Source organism: Mesocricetus auratus, unplaced genomic scaffold (assembly GCF_017639785.1).
Source record: "Mesocricetus auratus isolate SY011 unplaced genomic scaffold, BCM_Maur_2.0 Super-Scaffold_100010, whole genome shotgun sequence".
In the NCBI taxonomy this organism is placed as follows: Eukaryota; Metazoa; Chordata; class Mammalia; order Rodentia; family Cricetidae; genus Mesocricetus; species Mesocricetus auratus.
This window is the reverse complement of record NW_024429194.1, coordinates 48849745-48862992: the sequence shown is the minus strand read 5'-3', so window position 1 is coordinate 48862992 and position 13248 is coordinate 48849745. Positions and strand designations below refer to the sequence as shown.

At 42.3% G+C, this 13248-nt stretch overlaps 1 long non-coding RNA gene across 1 annotated transcript; it reads left to right on the top strand.

Annotated features, from left to right (window-relative positions):
• Positions 1-385: 385 nt before the first annotated feature.
• LOC110340965 lies at positions 386-5056 on the top strand. The gene is made up of 4 exons (XR_002382822.2): positions 386-707; positions 1068-1126; positions 1730-1795; positions 4702-5056. It is a non-coding gene; the product is annotated as an uncharacterized LOC110340965 (long non-coding RNA).
• Positions 5057-13248: the final 8192 nt, after the last annotated feature.

Here is a 13248-nt window from a genome sequence, read left to right as displayed (position 1 = left end):
AGATTACATGCGATAACTGTGTATAAAGCACACATTAATATGTTCAAGACATAATAGTTACCGTTTATCATCTGCTTGCCTTCAAATGGTCCTCCTCTAGCAAAAGTTGTTTTGTAGGCCCCAGGAGGGGATGTGTGCATGAGCCACGCGATCCCTGGGGCTCGTGCCCACACTGTAGAGGAAACAGCACTATTTTTAACTTCAGTATTAGGCACTAAAGCAGTGTGTGCGCCTTTGTGCCTAGCTTCTTTCATTCGGCATTATATTTTCTTCCCATATATTTTTTAAATAAAGAAGGGAGAGCAGGGTGCCTAAGCATTTACTTTGTGTTCAGAAAGGACTCTCCTGCAGTGGAGTGGAGCAGCAGAATGGAATTAGGTCAACAGGAGCACAGAGAAGCAGTATACAACAGAGATGCTGTCTCTGTAGCCAGGCTTCGCCTCCATCTGTGTCAGCCTCTCCCTCTGAGCATGTGACGTTACTGAGCCAGCTGGTGGCCATCAGGCTCGGAGGATTTTGTCTTCTCTGACCTTGACTCCCTCTCTTGGTCAAATTCTGCAGTCCTGTTCCCTTAGTGCTTCAAAAAGGAAGGCAGAAGACAGGCCCTTAACAGGAAATGGCAGAGCGTTCATGGTTATAGGAACTGGAGGAACATGGCCAAAGATGCTTGGCTGTGGAAACATATGCAGAATTTGAGCTTGCAAGAGGTAAACATTGTTCAAAAGCAGAGTGTGTCCTTTTGGTTTCTAAATCTATCCCCCACGTGCCTGCAATTTTCCTGTGCCATGCTTTTAAATTAATTATGTTTTTTTTTCGTAATCAGATACTCTGTTAGAGAAATGATTTCTGGCCCCGCTGACATGAGACTTGTTGGGGAAGTTTTTTTTAAAAGAAAAATCCCTGGGGTGGAGTTCAGGCTTCAATAGTTTTTAAAACTCCCCAGTGTTAAGAAAGAAGTTTAGAGAATTGAGAAATATACATACTAAAGATGGCACTGGCTTTGGTAGTTTGATAATATTCTTTTGTTTGCTTTTCCTTTGATTTGCATAAAAATGGATTTAATGAAGCAATTACTGTGCTGTGCTCTCTTGGATCCTGAAGCTGTCTTATGGAGACTTGGAACTGTGTGAGTCTTTAAGAGTTTTGAGGAGGGTGGGCATGGGAACTCGAAAGATGGGATGGGAGTGGGTGGAGGGGAGAGATGACTGGAAAGGGGGGTTTTACAGAGCTGGGCAGAAGCCTGATACAGGGGAAATTCCCACGAGTCTGCAAGGATGGCCCCAGCTAAGACTCCTGGCAGCAGTGATGCATAGCCAGAATGGACATCCCCTGTGATTCGATTGGTGACTAAAGGGACTAGACCCTCACTCAGCCCCCTGCTTTGGCTGCCATGTCCTCGACTTATCAAAATGTGCTGAGCTTCCTGACCTAGCCTATCCTCCCAGTCACTAGGAGATTAGATACCCTCCACATGGCAAGGGACCAATCAGAAGTTAGCTGACAGGGCTGTGCTTTATGACAGGGTGTGCTCTATGGTACAAGTGTACAACAGAGACATGCATAGCATAGCAGCTGCCCTGGGAGGGCTTATAGGCCATAACAACCAGTTGGTCAATCAACACAGGACAGGTCACTCAAGCCTGGAAGAGCACCAATCCTGAGACTGTTGTGTACCCTAGACACTCACCTTACACTACCCAATATATTCCCTGCCTCGTGGTTTCTCCAGGTCTTTCTCCAAGCATCTACCTCGATGAATGGACAATGGCCCAAGACTCTTTGTTTTTGTATCAAGGTGGGTCTCTTGGTGATTTTGGGGTTTCAGAATTTGGGAACAACACAAAGCCCATATAGGGAAAAGAAAACTTTTAAGCTCCTCTGAGGTCCCAAAAGGCAGCCTGAGAGATATGGCTAAGCAAAAGACTGGGTAGAAGCCTGAGACGAGATAACACACCCCAGCTGTGTCAACATTTCTCTGTCCTAAAGAAGATCAGATAGCCATCAATTCACAGTTGTAAAAGTCCCTGGCCCAGGAGATAATTAACAAACTTTTTCCCCCTACAATAACCTGCTTACTTGCATCCTGCCTAAATATACAGGTATTGTTTCATACTATGTAACCATAGAAGCTTTCTAATCTTGAGACTTTCAGTGTTTTGAACTTTCCCTTTAGCGCCCCCCCCCCAGCAGAAGGTCGTATCCTTCTTGTTCCCAAGTGAGCAGATTCCAGGTTGCAGCTTGCAAAAAAAAAAAAAAAAAAAAGAAAGAAACCTTTGTCCTTGCATTTGGTGAGTCATCCCGTTGGTGGATTTTTTGGGTTCTGAGAACTGGGCATAAAAACACCAAGTCAATGAGGATGGCAAAATTTGTTGTAAACAAATGGGTACTGATCAATCAGGGCCACAGAACTGACCCCAGAGCTGAACTTCGACCTCAAGCCAGAATGTTACAGAACTTTTAAATCTGAAAAATCACAAAAGTCTGTGCATGGATAATAACAACCCAGAAACAGATATTGGGGTGAACACTGAAGACCAGAGAAGCAAAGCAGCCAGCCAGTAGAGAGTTCTTAACCTTTACCAATACTCAGAGCAGAAGTGCAATCTTGTCTTCAGACTGCACTGAGCTCCTGTCTCCTCCAGCTTATATTCCTCTGTAGTGCTGGGATTAAAGGTGTGTCACTCCAAGTGCTGGGATCACCTTTGTGTGAGGTATTTCTCTTTTGACTGGATCAATTTCGTGTAGCTCTGAGTGGCCTTGAACATCCATCTGCTTCTGTCTCCCTAGTGCTGGGATTAACGGTGTGTGCCACCACTGTGGTGGCCTTTATGGCTAACTAGTGTGGCTAGCTTTGCAATCTAGTCTTCAGGCAAGCTTTATTTGTTAGATCATAAACAAAATATCACCACATTTCTGGAACAAGGTGGATTGACCATTACTATGGGTGTAGTTCAAATTCGAAATAGGACTCAGAACCTTTATTGTGATGAACTTGTATATGATGTATGTGGTCATCCATTCATTCTGCTCCATAATGTAAGCAGGGCGATGGAGTCTTTCAGCAATACCTTTAAAGGAGGCCTTAGCCTGTGTGGGGAAGGTGTGTGCCACTGTTGCTGATACTGCTTCCTTGCTTTGGGTCAGAGCACACAGCTCCAGTTAGCAAGGCTCTGGTGAGACACAACACAGGCTCCCTGACCACATAGCACAATGCCTTCCACCAGGCTGGGCTAAGTTGCCAAAAATAACAATCAGGGATCCAGTAAGAAATCTTGATCACTTGTATATTGCCTTTTTTATCTTAGAGAAGTATTTGTCATAAAGGTTTATAAACAGGTCATTCCTTCCCATTTTTCTTGCTTTTGACTTAATAGTTGCTCATAATTAGCCCCAAACACTTGGTTAAGATAAATTTATGGAACTTCCAGCTGTAAATCTGGAATTCTGTGCATTTCATAACTTCTCAGTTATGCTTACAATTGTTGTGAATATGTATATATTTTAGTTTAGTTTTCCTAAATACAAGCACTCCCTGCTAGAAGTGAGTTTGAATTATTGATTAAATTTTGTGTTTGATTTTATATAACAAGTTATTAAATATATTTTTGTGGAAAAAAGTCTGTGCCAAGTTACAGTTAGTTTCTACCAATCAGGATTCAGGGATAGGGGACTTTCCTGGGAACATTGTTCTTCAGTACACTTACCTTGTTCTCATTGGTTGGCTTACCCACCATTCATGTCAACCAGGATGTCAGTTAACCAGGGAGGTCTGGTGATGGGGGAATGTCCTTTTGTATGCTGTGAATATATGTTTCTTTTATTGGTTGATGAATAAAGCTGTTTCGGCCAGTGGACAGACAGGATCTAGCCAGATAGGAAGTATAGGTGGAGCTACCAGACTAGAAGGCTGGGGATAGGAACACAGGGAGTGAGTCTTGGGACAGATGCCATGTAGCTATTGAGGAAGAAAGAGGGCAGCATCACCAGTAAGCCAAGACCACATGGAGATACACAGATTGATAGAAATGGGTTAAAAATTAAGAGACAGCTGGCCAACAAGAAGTCTAAGCCATTGGCCAAACAGTTTATAATTAATATAAGACTCTTTGGAACTAAACAGATGTGGGATCAGACAGGACAGAAACCTCTGTCCACAGTCTGGGGGACTTAAACTTCATTTGACCCTTATTCAAAATGGAAGTACTATCCTAAATGGCTTCAGTTTTGTTCCTTCTTACACTGAGACCCTGCCCCCACCTGACCCCACCCTCAAATTCAAAAATGCAGCAAAACACAGCAAAATGGATAACATTTGACAACAATCACTTATATCCTCAACATGAGATTTCTAAAAACTAAAATCACTTTATTGTTCTAGGCTCACAAATAAAAGCCACACCACACCTCATAGATGGGTGTGGTGGCATAGAACTTTAATCCCAGTACTTGGGGGCAGAGGCAGGAGGGTCTCTGTGAGTTCCAGGCCAGCCTGATCTACAGAACAAGTTGCAGGACAGTCAGGGCTACGCTTAGAAACTTTGTCTCTAAAATATAAACAAACAAACAAACAAACAAATAAATAAATAAATTACCACACAGTCAGATTAAGGTAGCCTCTCAGACAAACACTTGCCTAACATTTGTAATTGCTAAAGTTTATATTTATATTTTATAATTTACATTTATATTTATATTTTGTAGCTTGGCATTGAACGTGTCTATAATTCCTACACTTGAGAGGCAAAGGCAAGAGGGTGAGGAGTACAAGAGCAGTCTTGACAACATGGCAAGTTTGGAGTCAATATAGGCTATACAAGACTCTGTCTCAATAAACATGAATAAATAAAATTTAAAAAACATGTTTATATACCTTTGTGAATACAATTTGTATTTCAAATTCTGAGTTTACAGATAATCTCTTTTTAATTAAAAAGTTTTCATCTTTCTTCTACCCCAACCCCTTCTAGATGCTTCCCACTTCTTTACCCACTCAACTTAATGTTCTCTCTCTCTCAAAAAATGGAAATCAAAACAAAACAAAAACGTAAAAAACCAATAAGAGAAAAAATTACTAAAAACTAAAAGAAAGCACAAAGAGCCGGGCGGTGGTGGCACATACCTTTAATCCCAGTACTTGGGAGTCAGAGGCAGGCAGATCTCTTTGAGTTCGAGACCAGACTGGTTACAGAGCAAGTTCCAGGTCAGCCTCCAAAGCCACAGAGAAACCCTGTCTCAAGAAAAAGAAAAGAAAAGAAAGAAAGAAAGAAAAAGGAAAGAAAAGAAAAGAAGGAAGGAAAAAAGAAAGAAAGCAAGAAAGCGTGCGCAGACACACACAAAAACATGGAGTCTGTTTTCAGTGGCCAGCTACTTCTGGTAATAGGCTTGCCCTGGAGAGTCATTAACATACACAGTAGATATCAATTATACATAGCTTCATGGTTAGGGGTGGGATTTTGTTTTGTTTCCACTTCACCTTCTGAATGTCCAGTTGTGGGTCAATGTGTTAATTATCATCTACTGTAAAGAGAAGCTTCTCTGATGAGGGCTGAATGATGCTCTCTTCTACGGGTATAACAATATCACATTTTATTCCTATGGTCCTTTGGTAGAATAATACTGGTAGTTTTTTCCCTAGGATCCATAACCTATCTAGTCTCAGGTTCTTGGCCACTTTAGCAGCATCATATATAAGTTGATCCCATGGAGTGGCCTTACATGCTTAAATCCAATTTTTAAAAAGTGATTAGTTACTCCTATAACATTTGTGCCGCTATTGCTTTAGTATATCTTGTAGGCAGGTTGCTGTTATAGGTTGAAAGGTTTGTAGCTGGGTAGTATTGATGATTATTTTTCTCCTTCCCATATTCCCTCCTTTACTCTGCCTTTCCACCCACCCACATATTCAAATTCTCTTTTATCTATTTATATTATTATATTTACTATATTCTATTTCTCCTTCCTTAGAGATCCCCTCCTCCCCTGAGTTCCCTACTAGCTACTTAATCTCTGGTTATTTGGACTAAAACACACACAAATAAATATTAAAGGCCAACATCTGTACAGAAAATGTGCAATATTTATCTTTGGGGATCCAGTTGCAATGTGTAGTCTTCCTGCCAGCCTGGTTTCAAAGCCGCATCAGTCTCAAATGAACACACAGGAAGCTATATTAATTATGAAGCTGTTGGTCATTTGCTTGGTTTCTTATCTCCTAGCTCTGAGTTGATTATCAACCCATAATTACTAATATATATTTTATAAGGACTTATCTTTACGAGGGCGCACTCCTGCCATGTCCGTTCCTCCCGGGAGAGCACATGGCAACCAGTCTCTTCACTACATTTCCCAGAATCCTCCCAGACTCCTGGTCCCACCTATCCTGCTTCCTATTGGCCAACAGTGCTTTATTGACACATACACAGAACTTCCCCCATCATCTCCTCTTTCCTGTCTAAATAAAAGAAAGGTTTTAACTTTAACATAGTCAAATTATATATAACAGAACAGTTATCAAATAATAACTATATTGCTTGACACAACTCTGGACCAATGAACTGATACGGTGCACCTCCTACAATCTGGCCAGAGTTTCAGTCAACAACCTCAATCAAGAATTTCCTGCCGAACAGAGACTATTTAATCTATAAGACTCTTGTTATACTAATATTTTCTTCCCACAGGTTTCCATGAGATTGTCACAGTCCCATTTCAACAGGAAGTAATTTTGAGAATACTACAGCCCCTTTCCCTACTGCTGATATTACACCTGTTAGTGTTAGTTTTCAATTATTTTAGGGTTGGGATTAGAAGGAGGTATTCAGATTTGGGAATATCTTTCAGGCAAGTTTAGGATTTAGATGGGATATATATGCTTAGTTTAGGATATAAGTAAATTATAACTCGCTTATCACCTTCTATGTATATATGTTGCATATGTTTGAGCTTTGTATTAAGTTTAAATCTTTTCTTAAAAGAGATTTTTTAAAGATTTATTTATTTTTTACATATACAGTGTTCTGCCTACATACCAGAGGAGGGCACTAGATCTCATTGTGGATGGTTGTGAGCCACCATGGCTGCTGGGAATTGAACTCAAGACCCCTGGAAGAGCAGTCAGTGCTCTTAACCTCTCAGCCATCTCTCCAGCCCCAAGTTTAAATCTTTTCTTTAGACTAAAAGGGGAGTTGTGGGAAGTGATTTTACGTATCCATAAAAGCTGACCACTCCTGTGTGGGTGTGTTCACGGATACCTAGGGGTAAATAGAACTAGCCGGAGGAGACTCTTTCTCTTTGGGTTTTATTTTCGACCTGGAGAGCCGCGTGTGGACCTTTGGTTCTCAGCTTTCTTGGCTTTTCACGTAAGTGATTCCTCTTTCAGTAAACATCATAGGACATCCATAATTTGTGTAGTTTGATATTTCTGCTTCAATCTGGGTTACCTTACCCAGGATCATTATTTCTAGCCTCATCTGTTAGTATTCAAAGCATCTGTACTGACCTGCCCTTGGGTGCCTGACAGGATACACCCTCAGCTGCAGACGCTAAGAGCAGCTTCTGCGCACATTCACTTCGTTCCCTTTTAAAAGGTGGGCCTTGCCCACTCTAGACTCTCTCTCTCTCTCTCTCTCTCTCTCTCTCTCTCTCTCTCTCTCTCTCTCTCTCTCTCTCTCTCTCTCTCTCTCTCTCTCTCCCCCTGCTTCTCTGCCTGTTTCTCTGTCTCTCCTTCCCCCTCCCCCCTTTGCCTCTCCTTTTTTGCCACTCTGGTTCCCAGAGGTGATTGCCTCTTTCCCCTCCCCCCTTTTCCCATTTATTTTCCTCCATTTGACAGAGCTTGGGTGGAGGGTTTTTTTGTTTGTTTTTTTTTTTTTTACTGGAGGAAAGTGAATAAAAACTCCTGAAGAGAAGACGGACTCCAGCACAGAAACAATAAGTTGTTCGTGGAACATTCAGATACGGAAGCTCAAAGAACCAAAGGAAGACGCCGTTAGCTGGAAAAGTCTTCTCTGGGCCAACTGGGAGATAAGCTGGATATCAAAAGATGCATTGATTGACACAGATTTCCACCTCCTGATAAGAGTGTGAACTCATAAATCGATAGTAATGTATATGGGTGAAGGCATTTGCCAAACTGCCCCATCTTCAAGTGCTCACCCTGATGGAAGCTCCTTGAAACTCCTGGGACATTGAATACTCCAAGAAAATAGGTTATGAAAGATTCATTGGCTCAGGAAGTAGGCTTCCACTTTCCAACACTGCTGCCGGAAGACTTATGACTGGAGCGTAGCACTGGAGGATTTCTATGTGGTTGGCAACTGAGAGAAATATTAAATTGAGCCTGTCACACAGCCTAGCAGCAAAAGCATCAGTCTTTGGTCTAATGAGCTTTAAGATGGCTTTTGGAGCCCCAGGCACGCTCTCTCCACCAAACTGCCTCATTGAGGGATAGGGGCTGTGGACTGGGATAAACTTCTATGCATGGATATATACCTCAGTGTCAACTCCTGAGTGTCAATGCGCTTAGGATTGGCATCTGAGAGAAAGGGACCTTAGCTGAGATATGGAGTCTGTAAGATTTGGCTGCAGGGGAGGAGGGGAGGGAGAGGGAACTGGGACTGACAAGTAAAACAAGCTTGATTTTAATTTAAATAAAAATAGAAAAAAAAAGAATTGGAATCAGATGGTCAGTAAGCAAAAAAAAGATTGGGCTGTAGGCAAGTCTGTAGGGCATTTTCTTAATTAGTGATGTAGGATGATCAGCCCATTGTGGGTGATGCCATCTCTGGGTTGGTGGTCCTGGGTTCTATAAGAAAGCAGGCTGAGTGAGCCATGAGGAGCAAGCCTGTAAGCAGCAGCCCTCCATAGCCTCTGCATCAGCTCCTGCCTCCAGGTTCCAGCCCTACTTGAGTTCTTGTCCTCACTTCCCTCAGTGAACTGTGATTAAGGATAGGTAAGGCAAACATACCCTTTCTTCCCAAAGCTGCTTTTGAGGATGATGTTTCATCACAATAGTAACCCTGAGACCCAGATAACTCCACTGTCTGTTTCCTGGACACAGTGGAGCTTCCTAATAAGCATTCACAGTCCGTTTTTGGCAGCATCAAAATCACTGAAAGCATTTTTGGATGTTAAGGAATAAATGGATGAGATCTGGGTACTTCAGCCAGAAAAACTCAAAGTGCAGCTTAAAGTGCGTTACTAAGGACCACTGGATCAGGAGATGAGGCTTCTGTGACAACAGGAAGACCCCAGGCACGTTCCTGTGCTTCCCACACACAACCTTTTTTTCGGAGCTGACTGACCTCATGGAAAAAAAACCTTGCTCTGTAGACCAGGCTGGCCTCGAACTCACAGAGATCTGCCTGCCTCCTGAGTGCTGGGATTAAAGGCTTTCGCCACCAACACCCGATCTTTATATATATATATATATATATATTTGTGTGTGTGTGTGTGTGTGTGAAAGGGGGAGTTCTTGATACAATATTTTTGTCACCTCAGCATGCTCTCCTATAGAAAAATTACACTCTTAATTTTGTTAATTGTTGTTACCCAAGTATTTTTGTAGGAACCCTGTAAGAATGAGAAACAAAACTTGAAACACAAGAAAAATAATAATATGCATGAGTGGTTGTGGTTGAATAGATTAAAATCTTGAGCTGGGTCTGGTGGGCACAGGCCTGGAACCCCAGCTATTTGGGTGGCTGAGGTTAAACAAGTTTTACCACAAGTTGTAAGGGTAGAGTTTAGTAAGGAGATGCTCAGGGTAAGAGTAAGACACATCCAAATACGGACACAGGTCCTCAAGGGGCAGCTGTGTGTTATTGTCTTCCAGTGGGCATGCATCCTTTTATAGTCTTCCAGTGGGCATGCATCCTTTTATAGTCTTCCAGTGGACATGCATCCTTTTATAGTCTTCCAGTGGACATGCATCCTTTTATTGCCTTCCAGTGGACATGCATCCTTTTATTGCCTTCCAGTGGACATGCATCCTTTTATTGTCTTCCAGTGGTCATACATCCTTTTGCTTTCTAAGTTAATATTTTACATTTTTATTTATTATTTTGTGTGTTCTATGCATGGCATGCATTCTTTTGCTTTTCTATTTTTTCTTTCTTTTCTTTTCTTTTTTTTTTTTTTTGATTTTTCAAGACAGGGTTTCTCCTGACTGTCCTGGAACTCTCTCTGTAGACCAGGCTGGCCTCGAACTCACAGAGATCCACCTGCCTCTGCCTCCTGAGTGCTGTGCACCATCACCACGCACTTCTTTTGCTTTCTAAGTTACCCATTTTATATTATTTATTATTTTGTGTGTTCTATGTGTATGCATTGGTGTGGCGCCTGCACCACAAGCTAGGTCCGAGGTATCAGGAAAAGAGAGACCAGACGTACAAACTGTTTGTACTAAGAGAATGTATGTGTTGCCTTTATTGCCAGGAGAATGTGTGTGTGTGTGTCTTCATTGCAAGTGCTAAGAGGTCTCTCCCTTGTAGGAGGGAGGAACTTTATATACAGGTTTACAGCATAGTGGAAAAACCCCAGGTAGAAGAGAGCATGTTTTCCTCCTGCTAGATGTTGATGTCAGAGGGTCAGGGCCAGGGCAGTAAGCCAGGACTAGAAAACAGAAAGCACTTGGACTGGAAAACAAGTTGCACTTGTAGGCTGACCAGCAACTCACAGAGACCCCATGGGGCTGGGCCCAACACATTGGTATTTGTATGGCATGATGTTGGGGAAGTCCTTTGTCAATAAAGCACCGTTGAGCCAATAGGAATCTAGATAGGTGGGACTAGGAGTCCAGGAGGATTCTGGGAAGGAGAAACACAAGAGAGTCAAGATGTAACACCATGGGGTAGGAAGCCTGGAACTATTCTCCGGTAAGAGAAATACTTAGATTAACAATTATGGGGTAATTACTTAAGTCAGAGCTAGCCAGTAAGAAACAAACAAGGCCAACAGCTTCATAATTAATATAGCCTCCTGTGTGTTTATTTGGGACTGATGCGGCTCTAGAACCAGGCTGGCGGGAAGGCTTCTCTCAAAAAGGCTTCTCTTTACAGCATGACACATGTGTGAAGGTCATGGGCCACCTTTCTGGAGTGGGTTCTTTCTTTTCACCTTTACATGGGTTCTAGGATCCATTTTAGGTCTTTGGGGGCAGGGAAAGATTCCCTAGCTGTGTCATCTGGCCCAGCCCTTAAGTTACATTGTTTTGGGTTTTTTTGTTTGTTTGTTTTTCGTAAGGAGCATTTAAGATTTTAAGATTTAGGAATGGGTCCAAAGTGTTAAAACTTGAAGTCCTAAATAATGTTTGCCTTAATACCCTATGACCTACAACAGTGACCTGCATGCAAGGCACCTTGGTGCAATAGCTGTACGAGTGTTATGGGCGCAACAAACCAGTTTGATTGGATTTAAAGCCCACTCCATGACACAGCTGTAGCGGCCAAGGACCTGAGACTAGACAGGTCATGAGCCGTAGGGAAATCTACTACTATTATTCTACTAAAAGAGCAAAGCAGTAAAGTGAGTTCTAATGATTTATTGCAGATGGGAATTAACACAGAGACCCACAACTGGACAGTGTGTGGAGTGTGAGAAATTTTGGAGCCCTCAGCCCTAAATGAGATGTCTTCATCATACCTCTCCCCTCAGGGGTCAGGGGTACATGAGGAAGAGGAGACAAAAAGCTTGTATGGGATGGAGGTAGTGAATGACTCCAAGGCACAACAGGGCTGCCACACAAATGAATTCACCAGGGCTCTGACAATAGGCACAAGACTTGCAGAGGCTCAAAATGGACAAAATCCCAGCCCCAAGAAGGGGAAATGGACACCACGTCCCACGCTATGTGTAACATAGCTTCTGGGAAGGGGTCTTCTTTCATTGAGCTCTTTCAAGGACAGCGAAAAGCAAGGCGGCTGTGTCAGCCACAGGTTTAGCAAACATCCTAAGTTAACATCCTATCATCCTATCGCCCAAAGCTGTACCACTTAAAATGTGATGTGACTTTAAGCCTGGCCTCAAGGTTGTAAAAGCTCGTTGACTCATACTCGGTGCTGGATTTTACTGTAAGAGGCCCCAAGCCAGTACCCGCTGCCACAGCTCCACAGCTCCATCTCTGGCTGTGGTCCCAGTTAACTGGTAAGCTTTTTGTGCCCCATGGTGACTTTTGTTTTAATAAAGTTTACTTCTGCTTCAGACTTTGTTGGTCTGGTCCCCCACCCTTTGCACCCCTGGACCCAACAAACAACACCAAACAGCATCCTCTGTGTGTGTGTGTTGCTTTGCTTTTTTTTTTTTTTTTTTTGTCTTATTGGCTTTTGTTTGATTTTGATCTATTTGGCTTTGGGGTCATTTGGGGAAGAGAGAGAGAAAGAACACAAAGTTGGGTGGGTAGGGATGTGGGGAGGATCAGAAGGAGTTTGGTGAGGGGAGAGAATATAATCAAAATATACTACATCTGAAGACATTTAAAAATTCGTAAATAAAAATGAAAAAGGATAAGATTTTGATGTTATAAGATTATCAGACATTCTGGGTTCTTCAAATCTAAAGAAAGATGATTTATTAGTCAATGTCTTTGTTTTTAGACAGAATCCCATATAGTCCAGGGTGTCCTTGAACTTGCTAGGTAACCATGGGTGGCTTTGAATGCCTGATCCTCCTGCCTCTGCCTCCCAAGTTATGAGATTACAGGCACTAAGCAATTTATCAGTCAATAGTCAATATCCTAACCATTTAAAAAGTATGGCTTCTTCTTAGAAAAATTACTGAAAAAAAAAAGCCAGGTGGTGGTGGTTCACGCCTTTAATCCCAGCACTCAGGAGGCAGAGGCAGTTGAATTTCTGTGAGTTCGAGGCCAGCCTGGTCTACAGAGTGAGTTCCAGGACAGCCAGGGATACAAAGGGAAACCTTGTCTCAAAAAACCAAACAACCAAACAAAAAAGATTACTGGGAGTCTAGAGGGAATTGCAGGATTAGGAACTACAACACAGCAAGGGAGCAGAACACTTGCTAGCCACCAATCCCGTCCGACTGGGACGATTCCACTAAGACTGTTTGCTATTTTATTTGTGTTTTTCTGTATTTTAAACATTTCTACAAATTAAAATAAAAGTGACATACATATCTAGTCAAAGCCCTTTTATTGTGTATATAAAGTCAAGTAAGGGGCTAGAGAGACCACTCGTCGGTTACAGTGCTTAGTGCCCTTGCAGAGGACCTGAACTCCTTCTCTAGCAGGATGGCTCA